The sequence below is a fragment of the Lynx canadensis genome, chromosome B1, assembly GCF_007474595.2.
Source record: "Lynx canadensis isolate LIC74 chromosome B1, mLynCan4.pri.v2, whole genome shotgun sequence".
In the NCBI taxonomy this organism is placed as follows: Eukaryota; Metazoa; Chordata; class Mammalia; order Carnivora; family Felidae; genus Lynx; species Lynx canadensis.
In genome coordinates, this window is record NC_044306.2 from 70,084,015 (window position 1) to 70,097,714 (window position 13,700).

Sequence of the window (13,700 nt, forward strand, 5' to 3'; positions counted from 1 at the left end):
AAGTCCTGTTGAATGCATTAGATGTATTGGGTCTCTGAGGCCTTGAGAGATAATAATGAATATCTTGCATGGTACCCCAAGTCTTTATTTTAGTACATTTCCCCAGGTTATTCCAATACCTGGGAATATCAGCCAGTATATCCTTCCCACTGTCTTGAAACAGTAAAGTGTTTTACTGTAATACATAGACATTTGTGTGGCACGAATGGAGTTTAACTATTTCCTAACCATATGCAAAATGGAACTTACAAAAAAAGGTTTATTTTATAATCTAAGGCATTAAATGAAGTCCTAATGGATTCAGAGTTTTGCTTCATTGTGTTATCTGTCTGGTCACAAGTATCTCTCAAGCCCTTGTCTAGCCACAGAAAGAGAAGATGGTTTCTGAACACCAGTTAATTTGCAAATAGAATACATTTTAAATTTACAAAGAGAAAAAACCTATTTTGCTACATTTGGTGAATTTGAAATGTCTCCATTTTCCAGTTTGTTTATAAAAATGATTTTGGTTTTGTTAGCAGTGTGGCAGTATAACTCTAGGAGTGTAAGATTTGAATGACATTTGTAAGAATCACCCGTTTTCTGCCAAACTCTCCGTAACTCATGCTCATTTTCAGTGGTCAATTATCTCCACCTGGGAGTCCTGCAGAAGTGATGTACTTATTCTCAAGGGATAGGTGTCGCTTCCATTTGATCACACTAATGGGATTCCACAGTGGCAGGCAACCCTGTTCATGTGGGCAGGGATAGCCCTGCTGATGAAATGGCCTTCAGAGGCTCTCCATAAATTAAGCCGCACATCAGCGCTACTGGGCCTCGCATCTCTTGTTCTCTCACGCTCATTCAACGATGCTGGGGAGCTCAGACCTAGTTCATACTTCTCAATTTCTTTATTTCCATGATGCAGAATTTGGAGAACAGAAAAATCACATAAAACACACTTGGAATTATACTAACATTTAACGATCCAAGCTTTTCTCTGTGATTTGGTGAGCATTTATGCTTATTTGATGGACTGGCATCTTTTGTGCACTCTTCCAATGTGGCATAATCAGTCCCTTGTTCTCAAGTTTGAAGCTAGAGCATCTTCTCTCAGTCCTCCTATTGTCTGCATGGTTCTGTCACTCAAAAGTTAGATTTGGAAGTAAGCAATAGGGGGCAGTGGGCACAGTGCAGAATCTATCTTTTGGTGGAGACGGTGATAGATTTGGGGACCCCATGCAATCTCAAAGCGTGAGCTGTAATTCTTGTGCTCAGTGACAGTGGCAGTGATAATCTCACTGAAGCAACACCCACGTTGTGGTTGCTGGCTCAAGCTGCTGGGACTGGCTCTCCAACCTTCTTAGACATCCTCTCAGTTTCCTAATATCCTTTAATAATGTATTAAGTGTTACTTAGAATGGGTTCTTAACTCTGCAACCAGGAACTCTGAGCTCGCATATTCTCTTGCATTGCTAGTCACATTCTGGACATTTTGATTTTCTTTGTCTTTCCCAAAACACCATCTGTCCCCACCTTGAGGCTCTTCAGTTGATGTTCTTTCTGCCCCAAACACAGATATACTCAGAGTTGGCATTTTTCATCTTTAGACTTCTGCTCTAACACTGCCCTTTCAAAGAAGCCATCCTGGCAATTCTTCTACTACTTAGTGATCTCTACCATGTTCCTTGCTTAGTTGGTTTGTTTATGTATCTTCATGTCTTCCTTACGACATGAGGGCAGAACCTTTTTTTGTTTTGTTTTGTTTATGAACGTATTCTCAGAATCTGAAGTAAAGCCTGGCAAATGGTTAGCATTCATTTTTTATGAATGAGTGGATGAATGAATGAATGCATGGATGAATGAATAAACGTGCCTAATGTATTGTTTCACTTTAAAGAGCTTTTTAAGGACAGTATTAAGAAACATATGTTTGTATTTTGGCCTAGTAAGAGAAAGAACTGAGAAACTCAAAAGAGAATTGAGATAGAAGTGGAGAGAATATGGAGAAAAGTGAGGGTTTTTCAAAGGGAAAAATGGTGAAGCCAAGTATAAAACCAAAGTGTAGTAATCTGGGGAGGTTATCACATGTACATTGATAGCAGCCTTGTACTCAGAAACTCATGAGAAACTGCGATGGATAAAAGAAAATCTAAGAAGTCCCTGCCACTTTAGTGCTATGGAATAGTTAGTGGAAAAGAAGGAAGGTTTATGGAAAAGGAAAGGGAAAGAGGGAAACATGTGAGTGGTGCAGTCCAAATATTGTTGGAAATAAATTTCCTCAAGAGTTTACATTACTCTGAGTGAAAAATCTGAAACCATTATTTGGGGATAAGTTATTCAGACACAAAAATGATTGTTTGGGATTTGTGTTCTAAAGTTCATTCCTACGAAACAGATGATGAAGCACTAATAATTTTTGAGAGAAAATTAATCTCTAAACTTTAATGTGTAATAGTGGAATAATAGCTAAATTCTAATACTGGCAAACTTGCAAATTATACCTCATCAATTACTTTTCTAATTAGTAGGTAGATATCTTGAGGCACTATGATCATTTAGATTTTAATTGTCAGACAGACAGTGTCACCTATAGCTACTCCTTATGTCCCAATCAAAAAAAAAAATATGCCAAGATAGCAACTATAGTTTTGATGATTATAGATCATGGTTAATTGGGTAATGGGCATGATTCAGTTCTATTGCTTATTCAGTCAGAACATAATTATGATCATATTATCCACTATCCCATGAGCATATGTATGTTTTCCCCTCCAAAATATCTTAGTGTATAATGTAAATAAGTACATAAAGTTTCTCTGTCAAGAGGAATTACAGATTACAGTTGAATTCACTTAAAAGATATTCAGAAATCATTACAACATGCTAAGTGGATGCATACATACATAATAAAATTTATATAGCGTGCCAATAATGACAGGGGCATCTAATGAACTTATATTAGGTACAGGGAGTTATTACCAGGGATTTATGTGCATTAACATGTTTAATCCCCATTGCTCTCTTATGAGATAGGTTCCTTATTATTCCCATGTTATACATGAGAAACATAGTTTTTAGGAAGATCAAATGACCTCATTCGTTAAACAATGAATGAGTAGCAGGGTCAGGATTTTCATCCAGGATTCCTGCCACCAAGTCTGTGTCCTTAACCATAGAGCAACACTGCCTTGGTGGTGGGAATGATAGGAGTTTGGAGTTAGCCCAGATCAAATTCCAGTGCTGACTGTGACTTGAAAGCTATTCTTCATCCTCTCTCAAATTTAAAAATCTTCATTTGTAATAGATAAGCAAATAATAAGTAAACAAATAAAAATCATGAAATCAATCTATGAAAATATTTATTGCAAAGGTCTGAAAGTAATGTATTGTTTGAAAGTAAGGTAATGCATAGGGGCTCCTGGGTGGCTCAGTCTATTAAGTGGCTAACTTCGGCTCATGTCATGATCTCACAGATCATGAGTTCGAGCCCCACCTCAGGCTCTCTGCTGACAGCTCAGAGCCTGGAGCCGGCTTTGGATTCCTTGTCTCCTTCTCTCTCCACCCCTCCCTGCTCACAGTCTGTCTTTCTCTGTCTCTCAAAAAGTGAGTAAATGTTAAAAAAAAATTAGAAAGTAAGGTAGTGCATAAAAGTACCTCGCATGCTGATCAGGATACGCTATGTCCTTGGGTAGCAATACAACTTTTCTAACAATGTTAGAAAATTGCCAAAATAAACCAGAAATTCTATTGCTATTTTCTTCATTTTTCTATTTGAATGTGAGGGGGCTGCTGTTGGGAGATCACCCCAACTCCTGGCCCCAATACGCACCAAAATGGATTGTCAGGCCAGTGCATGCAGTACAAACCTGAACGGTATCCCTTCCAGGGTTGTGATTTGCCTCTGTCGTTGTGTTTACTTCTTGGCTAATTTTTAAATGTAGTATTTAAGAAGAAGAACCCCTCCTGCCTGGTGTACCTGCTTCTTAACATTGTTGCTGTTGTATATAATTATCTATCACTGAAAAGCTAACAAATTGAGTTCCTCTTTCTTTTCTTTAGTTTCCCCTTTGGGTACAATTTTCTTTTAATTTATTGATTTCAGGTTTCTGGATGATAGCAATAAGTTTGCAAATATAAAAGCAGACTTCTTATAGAACTATCATTTTACAGTTTTCAGAAATGCACAAAAAACCTCCAGTTGGGGATTCCTTTAGTTTAACAAATAAGATTGTGTTAAACCTCCCAGTGGTGATGTCTTCTCTCTTTGATTCATATTATTGGAAGTAATATGCAGAACTGAAAATATTTCTCCAAATCAAAATTTATAATACTTCTGGAAAAAGACTGATGCATTAGATTTGAGAACCCTGTAGTCTTGGATTATCATTCTTCCTTGTTATTATACATTGCATGGCTTACTCCTATTTTTAATATTCAAATGTAGATCATATAATCAAAAATACCATTAACTGACCACACCACATTACTGAAGAGACCTGAAACTGAGGTCATTTACATAAATCTAACATTAAAAAAGACTGGCCTTATATGAGTTCTAGTCTGAAATAAAGTAATGTATCTCATATCATTTCCAGTGAGATGTCTGATACTTGAATTGTCAAGAAATAGCAGCCTTTTTATACACAGGAATGGAGTCAGGGTTTCCTATATAGGGTGGAGTAAGGAGAGCCACGAGACACTTTTTGACCCTTTTCTCGTGTAAACCTTATATTATTGTGATGCTCACTTCACTTTAGCACATTTCCTTAACCAACCAAGAGAAGTGTATTTGTATCAGTAAATAAGTTATTGGTCTACAAATAGGATTAAATATTGTACCAGTCAACTATGGCATAGTGTGTTGTCTTGTTGAGAAAACAGGATTTATTAATGCATTGTTGATAACATATACTCTCATGAAAAAGAGGAGAGTTAGAAGCAAGTGGAAATTTGTGAGTGATTTTTGATATTGTGAGAGGAGATCATAGAAACAGAAGAACAGGGAGAACACTAGGTATTGAAGAGACAATAGGGCCAAAGGCAGCAGAAGACTTGGGTTAAAAGGGAAATTCACTACATATATATCTCAGTTTCTTCCTGGGCTATCTGTTCTGTTTCATACATTTACTGTTTTATCCTTTTGCCAATATCACACTTTGAGAATACTCTAGGGTCAAATAAGTCCTGAAATTAGGTAATACAAGTCCTCTAATGGGTATCTATGTTGTCAATTATCCAATCATATGTTTTGTGCCCCTTTCACTGGCCTTTTGTCTTTTTACTGTTGATTTGTATTACTTCTCTATTTTTTCTGGACAGAAATTCTTGTTGGTTATACAAATTGAAAATGTCTTGGGGCACCTGGGTGGCTCAGTCAGTTAAGCATCTGACTCTGGCTTAGGTCATGCATGATCTCACAGTTCGTGGGCTTGAGCCCCACATTGGGCTCTGTGCTGACAGCTCAGAGCCTAGAGCCTGCTTCAGATTTTGTCTCTCTGTCTCTCTCTGCCCCTCCCCTGCCTGAACTCTATATCTCTCTCTCTCTCTCAAAAATAAATAAACATTAAAAATAAAAAGTAAAATATCTTATTCCTACTCCTTGGCTTGCCTATTCATTTTTTTTAAATAACATTTTCATGTACAGTGGATATTTTCTTTAGATAAAGTCCAATTTATCTATTTTGTTCTTTTCTGGTTGGTGCTTTATGTGTCTATCTAAGAAATCTTTGCTTCCCTGAATGGCTTGAAGATATCCACCTACCATTTCTTTTAGATTATTTATAGTTTTAGCTTTTGCATTTAAGCCTACTATCCATCTTGAATCAGGTATTTACTGGAAAAAAAATGATAACATATGTCAACATAAAATCTTTGACAAGAATATGCACAGCAACATTATCATAATAACCCTACAGCAGAAACCCAATTACTATGAGGAAGAAATGGATAAGCAATCCTATTGTATTCACACAATGGAATACTACTGAGCAATAAAAAGTAAGAAATTACTGATATACTCACAACTGGGATGAATCTCACTAATGCTATATTCCACCAAAGGAACCAGACACAAAAGAATACAATTCTATGATTCCATGTATATGAAGTCCAAGAAAGAACAAAATTATTTTAAGGTAAAGAAAATCAGAAAACGGTTCACTTTGGTACCAAAGTAGTGACAGGGCAGGTTCTTACTGTCTGAGAGTGAGAAGGAAGAACTTTCTGGGATAATGGAAAACTTCCGTATCTTGTTTTGAATGGTAGTTACATGGTGTATACAATTGTCAGAACCTATCAAAATAATGCCTGAAATTTGTAAATTTTATTGTATTGTACCTTATACATCAATATTTAAAAAAAAATAGAGGGGGCACCTGGGTGGCTTAGTCAGTTAAGTGTCTGACTTTGGCTCAAATCATGATCTCATGATTCATGGATTCGAGTCCCGTGTGAGCTCTGTGCTGAGAGAGCTGTGGGCCTAGCCCAGAGCCTGGAGCCTGCTTTTAATTCTGTGTCTCCCTCTCTTTCCCCTTCCCCTCCTCACGCATTGTCTCTGTCTCTCAAAAATAAATAAACATTAAGAAAATTTAAAAATTAAAAAAAATAATAATAAAAATAGAGTTAGAAGGACATTAAAAGGGATAATGGAATTTTTTCAGAGACAGATATGATGTGAACAGTCATTTCATAAATAATATGCCTCTTGGAGTTGAACTGTCTACAAACTGTGGCTGTGTCCAGTGGTCATAGCAACCTATGCATAATAATGGGAGCAGCATTACCCTGACTTGAAGTAATATACAAGCGGCCATTTAACAACAACCATTATTTTTTGCTTACTTACTTTGTTTTAAGCACTTCACAGATATTACTTCAATTAATTGATCATTAGAGGCCACAGTAATTTTTATTATCAACTGAGTATGCAGCTTTTCTTTGCCCCTTGCTAATGAGGTCAATATTGTGAGCCTATGACTTTAAAATGGAGAAAACTCATCAAAAGCCAATGTGTGTATGAAGAGATGGTAAAGAAGAAAAATATCTCTAAACTAGGAAAGTGTTAATGTCAATTGTTTTAATGCCCAGGGCTAGCTCTAGGCAAATGTTTTAATAGGGAAGTTTATCTTCAGTATCTCAGGAGCCTTTCTTCTAATAAAATCACATCACTTTCACTGCTGTCTCAAACACTCCATTTCAACTCATGGGGCTTACCTACAACTTCTTTTTGTGTCCAATACATATTTGGTATGTTTCTATGCACATTGCTTGTACTGAATCATGTATTCCTCACAGTAAGCTTGTTTGGTAAGTACATTTATACTATTTGCCTCCAAAACATATGGATTTAAATTGCATCTTATTACACTCTCATTTCTTCAAAAGTGCACTCTGCATCACCTCACAGAAATACAAGGTGATACTCAGACACTGACCACCTAGTAGAGGAGGTGGTTTTATCCATCAAATCCATTTAGTACAAATTATTCATAGGCAGCCATTTTCTCTAATTATTGATTCAACAAGTACTTACTAAGCACTGACTCTCTACTGGGAACACTTATTGACCCTGAGCGTTTAGATGCTATAGAAGGACACTTGTGGAAGATAGTCTCAAATTCTCAAATTTCAGACATTTCGGGAGGGGTAATATTCTCTAATGCTGGGATCGTTGCCCTCCTGGAAATAACTCAGTGTTGTCACCTTAAAAACTGATGCTGCCAATCCTATGTTGCACTAATTAGAGTTCCAAGCCATGAAGACTACAAAACAGAGACATGTAGGGCTTAGAACTGGGTGTGAAGTACAGATATCAAAGTACTTTCTACAGGCTGTGACCGCCACCACTGTAGCATCTACCTCATTAAGATGGAGGTAGTGCTGTCCGTTCAGACCTGAAAAATGTCTGAAAATTCCAGTGACAGTGATTTATCTTATGGTTGGACTGTCATCCATCATGAGGGGTCTGGTGTAGAGATGGTGAATTCTGAACATGGTACAACCAGTGACAGCTGTGAGCTCGCTCCAGAATGTACATCTTTAGAGCAAGAGAAGCTACAAGTATTGCAATCAGAGGAGGGAAAGAGTAGCTAAAATGGCACAGTGTTAATGGAAGAAGAAACTGCTGATCCAGCTTTGGAAGAAACAAAGTCAGCACTTGAGAGAGAAGAAGAAAAGTCATCTGAAGACAATGTCTCTTTTGGAGCTGTCCGTGATGATTCTGATATTGTTAACCGTAAGCCACCTAAGTTAGAAGAAATTGGAAATTAAGAAGCTATAATTGTTGGAGAGGCACAGAGTCCAGAAGACTTTAACATGGGCTCTTTTTCTAGCACCCAGGATACATCCTGTAATCCAGAAACTTTGTTTTCATCACAGGCTAGTGATGACGAATCAAAAAGTATTGAAATCAGTCATCAGCCTAGTCCTGACTTTAGATGATGGCATGCTAGGAAGAAGAGTGTTCTTAGTTCAGAATCTGAGGAGCAGCTACTTGCCAAACAAGAAACCAAACCCTCTAAGGAATTGTGTAAATGGCAGTTCAACAGTGGTCTCAATAAGTGTGTTACACTTGATTCGTGATTGCAATCGGCATGGGATTTGGATATCTCTATGGCATACTTCAGCTTCAGAAACATCAACAGTCAGAAAGATACATGAAGATGAACTGAATGATATGAAGGATTATATTTCCCAACAGGAAACAGGAACAAGCATCTTTTATAGATTATAAGTCATTGAAGGAAAACCTTGCAAGATGTTGGGACCTTACTGAAGGAAGGATGTCTTTTGAGACTCAGAAAAAGAACCCTGATACATAAAATCAATATTTAAGAATATCTCTGTAGAAGGAAGAAAAAGCCTTATCTTCATTAAAGGAAGAGTTAAGGAAACTAAGAGAACAGATTAGTATATTGGAAGATAAAGGGACAGGGACTGAATTGGTTACGGAAAATCAGAAACTTAAGCAGAATCTGGAAAAAAGAACTAAACACACATAGCTTTCTTAACCAAAGGGAGACTCTTTTCACAGAAGCAAAGATGCTAAGGAGGGAAATGGAGAGAGAACAACTAATAACCATGGCTTTAAAGGCGGAACATCAGCAGTGAAACTCTAGTGAGTCATATTGCAACTCAGACTCTCCCAATGTATTGAGTGAAAAAAAGGACATAGAAATCTTATGGGAAGGACTCACCAAATTGGAGCAGAAGCTAAACTTTGAACAGCAGCATTATGATTTGTGGGAAAGACTCTATATTTAGGCAAAAGATTGAAATGTAAAACAAGAAACTGATGGAAAAAAGAAAGAGGGCAGAGGAAACAACAGGGCTAAAAATAAGTCAAAGGAAACATTTTGGGTTTGGTGAAGGAAAAATTTGATGCTATGAAGAATTCTACCAAGGATTTTGTGAGGCATCATAAAGAAGAAATTGAACAGGCTAAGGCAGCTGTGAAAGAAAATCTGAAAAAAATCTCAGGTTCAGTTAAATCCACTTTTAGGCATTTCAAAGATACCACCAAGAATATCCTTGATGAAAAGGACAATAAAAGATTTGGTGCCACAAAAGCAGCAGCTAAAAAGCCAAAAGCTAAAAAGTCTTTTATTTAAATAATTTTTAAAAATTTTTATTCATTTTTGAGAGAGGGGGAGAAAGAGTGAGAGTGAGAGAGAGAGAGAGAGAGAGAGAGAGAGAGAGAGAGAGAGAATGAGCAGGGGAGGGGCAGAGAGAGAGGAAGACACAGAAACCAAAGCAGGCTCCAGGCTCTGAATTATCAGCACAGAGCTTGACATGGGATTCAAACCCAGGAACCATGAGATCATGATCTGAGCCCAAGTCGATGCTTAATCAACTGAGCCACCCAGGTACGCCCAACAACAGTCTTTAGTGAATGTTTACACTCACAGTATAGGCACGTACATAAAACAAGAATAATAGAGGTAAAGAGAGTGAAGGAAAGAAAAGCCAATTCACTCTGAAGAATTTAGAAAAAAAATACAAATTCACAGAAATGCAGTGCTGAGCATGACTAATGAAAATTATGATTTTTTTCAGAAGTCTTGTTCCGGTGTATTGAATGTGTTCAACAGGAATCCATTCATTTTTTAATATGAAAGTATTGAATCCTGTAAGGATAGATGAACTTATTTAATTAAAAAATATTTAGTAGAAAAACTGGATGGTTTTCATCATTAGGAAGAATGATCCATTTATCAATGAGTTTTCCTAAATGGTATCTTTATATATGATCAGAGGCTCTTCACTGACTTTGCTAATGATGTTAAAGATTATCTTAAAGACATGAAGTGATATCAGATAATGGTGGAGTGTTGGAAAAGTGGATGGACATATATATATATAGACACTTCTTTGGTCACACTCTTTCCCCTACTCTTTTCCGCAGTCAACCAGATAAAAAACAATGAATGGTAAATATTGAAAACTCAGGCATCGAAAACAAAAGCAGAAGCACCCTTAGCCACAATCTTCTAAAAGAGAATGTAAATGACATAAATATGGTTGTGGTAATGGAAGACACATGGCAGATCTTGAAATAGAATTGGGGCAGTTACCTTTTGACCCTAAATATTGATCATCATGGTTAACTTAAATTAGAAAATAGTAACAGAAACATGGATGCTGTCCACAATGTTTGGCGTTGAAACTGAAATGAAATTATCAAGATAATGTCTATCATTCCTAAGTATCAGTTTGATGACTCTACATTATTACTCAGAAGCATCAAGCAAAAGCTTACTAACTTGCATTTTCCTGTAGTTGAGCTTTGCTGATTTTTTTTTTTTTTTGCACTGTAAATGTTCAACTGTAGTTTTAAGGAAGTCAGGCATGCAACAGATTTTGTACATGCAATGAATCTTCCTTTTAGTGTATGAGCTTAGTGAGCTCAAATCATATGACAAAGTGTAATTAACACTGATATTTGTGTTACATTTTCAGTAGAGCTTGAAAAGAGTACATTGTGATGGAATTTCATTTTTAACATTTTATAATCTTACACTTGCTTCTTGTCTTTTTTTTTTTTTTTTTTTTTTTTTTTTTTTGCTTCAAGAGCCCCATTGACTTGTGATGAATTTGCTGCCTTCTTATGAGTTTGCTGACTTGTTCTCTTGTGAAATTTCTTGGACATCTGAATATTGTAGAAGAAACAATAAAACTCACCATGAGGAAATCTAAAGGTCTTTATTTAAAATCTGGCATTTGTATTAAAATATGATTTTATATTAAAATATGATTTTATACTTTGTGATATGTTTTATACATTTCCTCAGTAGTGATATTTGGTAAAGCAGTTCACTGTTTTGTTTTGTTTTGTTTTGGGTTTTTTTGTTTTGTTTTGTTTTTTTGCTAGTTCCATGAATCTTGCCCAATGTTTACAGGCTTATTTATGCAGCATCTGAATATTTCTACCCAGCAATGTCTATTTCTAGGAAAGATTTAAACACAGTTCAGAATTTCATCTTCTGGAACATCTGAGTTTCCCTTTTAATTTCTATTCATAGACATATATGTGACTTCCAGTTTGACCTTCTGGCAAATGAGTGTGGAAGAACAGAGAAGTTCTCTCATAGCTGCTTGAGATTAGGAAAGCTCTTATTTCCTAGAAGTAAATAAATGTTTGAGTAAATAAAGGCTACATTTTGCTGGAGGGGGGAGTACTTTCTACATCGTTCTTATGTCTATTTCTAATGGCTGCTGTAACAAACTACGACAAATTTGTTTGCTTAAAATGAAAACAAATTTACTATCTTACAGTTCTGGAGTGCCAAAGTGTGAAATGGGTTTCCCTAGGTTAGAATCAAGGTGTTGCCAGAGCTGTATTATTTCTGAAGGTTCTAGGAAATAATCTATTCCCTTGAATTGTCTAGCTTCTAGAGGGGGCCTGCACTCATGGCTGGTGGCCTCTTCTGCATTCAAAAGCCAGCTGAATCACTATGTTGTACACTTGAAACTAATATAACACCATATGTTAACTACACTAGAATTAAAATAAAAAATAAGCAAACAGACAAAAAAAAACCAAAAGTCAGCAGTGCTTAGCATCTTTACATTTCCCTCTGTACCTTCTGCTTTCCTTTTAACTCGTAAGGACCCCTGAGATTTCTTTGGGCCCTTCTGGATAATCTCGGATTAGCTCTCCTTCTCATGATTCTTAATTTAATCACATTTGCAAAGTCGTTTTTGCCACATAAAGTAACATATTCATAAGTTCTCGGGATTAGGACATGGCATATTGGAGCAGGGGACATTTTCTGCCTACCACATTATAGTTATGTATTCCATCATAAGTATCTACATTGGAAATGTAGCTAATCCATAAATCATGTACTTAATAGTCAGGATATATGTTATACCTAAAGTAAATTACTTTTTAGACTCCCCCAAAAGTGTTTCAGAAGAAAAAAGAAACACTCTGTAAACATTCTTATTTGGCACAAAAATCACTCCACTGAATATCTAGATAATACACATATTTTTAATATCCTCTTCTCTCTCCTTCCTCCCTCCTTCTCCCTTTTCCCACCTTTGTCCCCCCCCCCACTCTTCCTCTTCCTCCCTCCTCCCCTTTTCCCTCCCTCTCTGGTTCTCCCTTTCACTTTCCTCCAATTCTGTCTCTCCTTCAAACACACATGCAAGCACACACACATCTAGATCATCTAAATCAAAGGCAAAAACACAATGATAAAACATCTAGTTCAGAAGTATATTTTGCTTGGTCTTAAATAATAAGCACTCATATAAGGAGAAAAATATTTAAAACATCAGGGGGATTGCTTGAGGGGTATGAAACATCCTTCCCAGGAGAAATAATCTCATAGTTTAAGCTAAATTTATGGCAGGAATTTGATGGGTTGGCTCCGTTGTCTGGTGCCTTTGGGGCAAGATGCAATGTGCTGGACTTGGCAGATGAGTCAGAAGGCAAGATTTCATACAGAATTTGCTTCTGAGAATGAAAAAAAAGATCTCTTGAATTAGTGCTTTGGAAAGGCTCCTTGAGCTATAACCTTGGTAGATGTTGGATTCAGGATCATTAACCACCCAAGATAAACACACATGGGAGTCAGTGTTCTCTCCATATGTGGGTTTCAAATGGACTAGTTGTTTACAATAGCTTCAGTACAATGAGAACAAAGTTAAATAGTGATGAGTCAACTATGCAAGCCTCTCCCTCCAAAACTGCAAGGACAAAAAAAAAAAAAAAAAATAACACCAATTTCCAAATCTGAGAATTACTCAAAAATATACAATTTATTCAATTCAAACAAATTGCCTGTGAATTATTTAGAATGATTAGCACAGTGCTCGCTTCAACAGCACAAATTTGTGGATGAGTAGCAGAAAGATGACAGGATTAGATTTCCAAATCTACTCCTTAGTAGTTGAGTGGCTTTGCTTAATAAATTACTTAACCTCAATGTGTTTCAGGTCGTCATTGTTGTTGTTGTTTTACTTTTAAAATGACGGGGAAAATACACTTGCCTAGCCTACACTGCAGTGTTGTGATGAGGATTGTAATGACCTGAAAGAATACTTGGGAGATCACTCGGTGTCCTCCCAAGCAATGAAATTCTATACCAGCTTTATTAAATATTCCTATCTGTAAAGAATTTATTAAAATCCCTGACACGTGAGTTTATTAATTATTACCAAGTATTAATTCAAGATATGAAATAGGTAGTAACAAATTAAGGTGCAGGGTT

General features: G+C 36.5%; 1 pseudogene; it reads left to right on the forward strand.

The window, feature by feature from the left end:
- Window positions 1-7,864: 7,864 nt before the first annotated feature.
- Window positions 7,865-10,573, forward strand: LOC115511516 (annotated as a pseudogene).
- The last annotated feature ends 3,127 nt before the right edge of the window (window positions 10,574-13,700 follow it).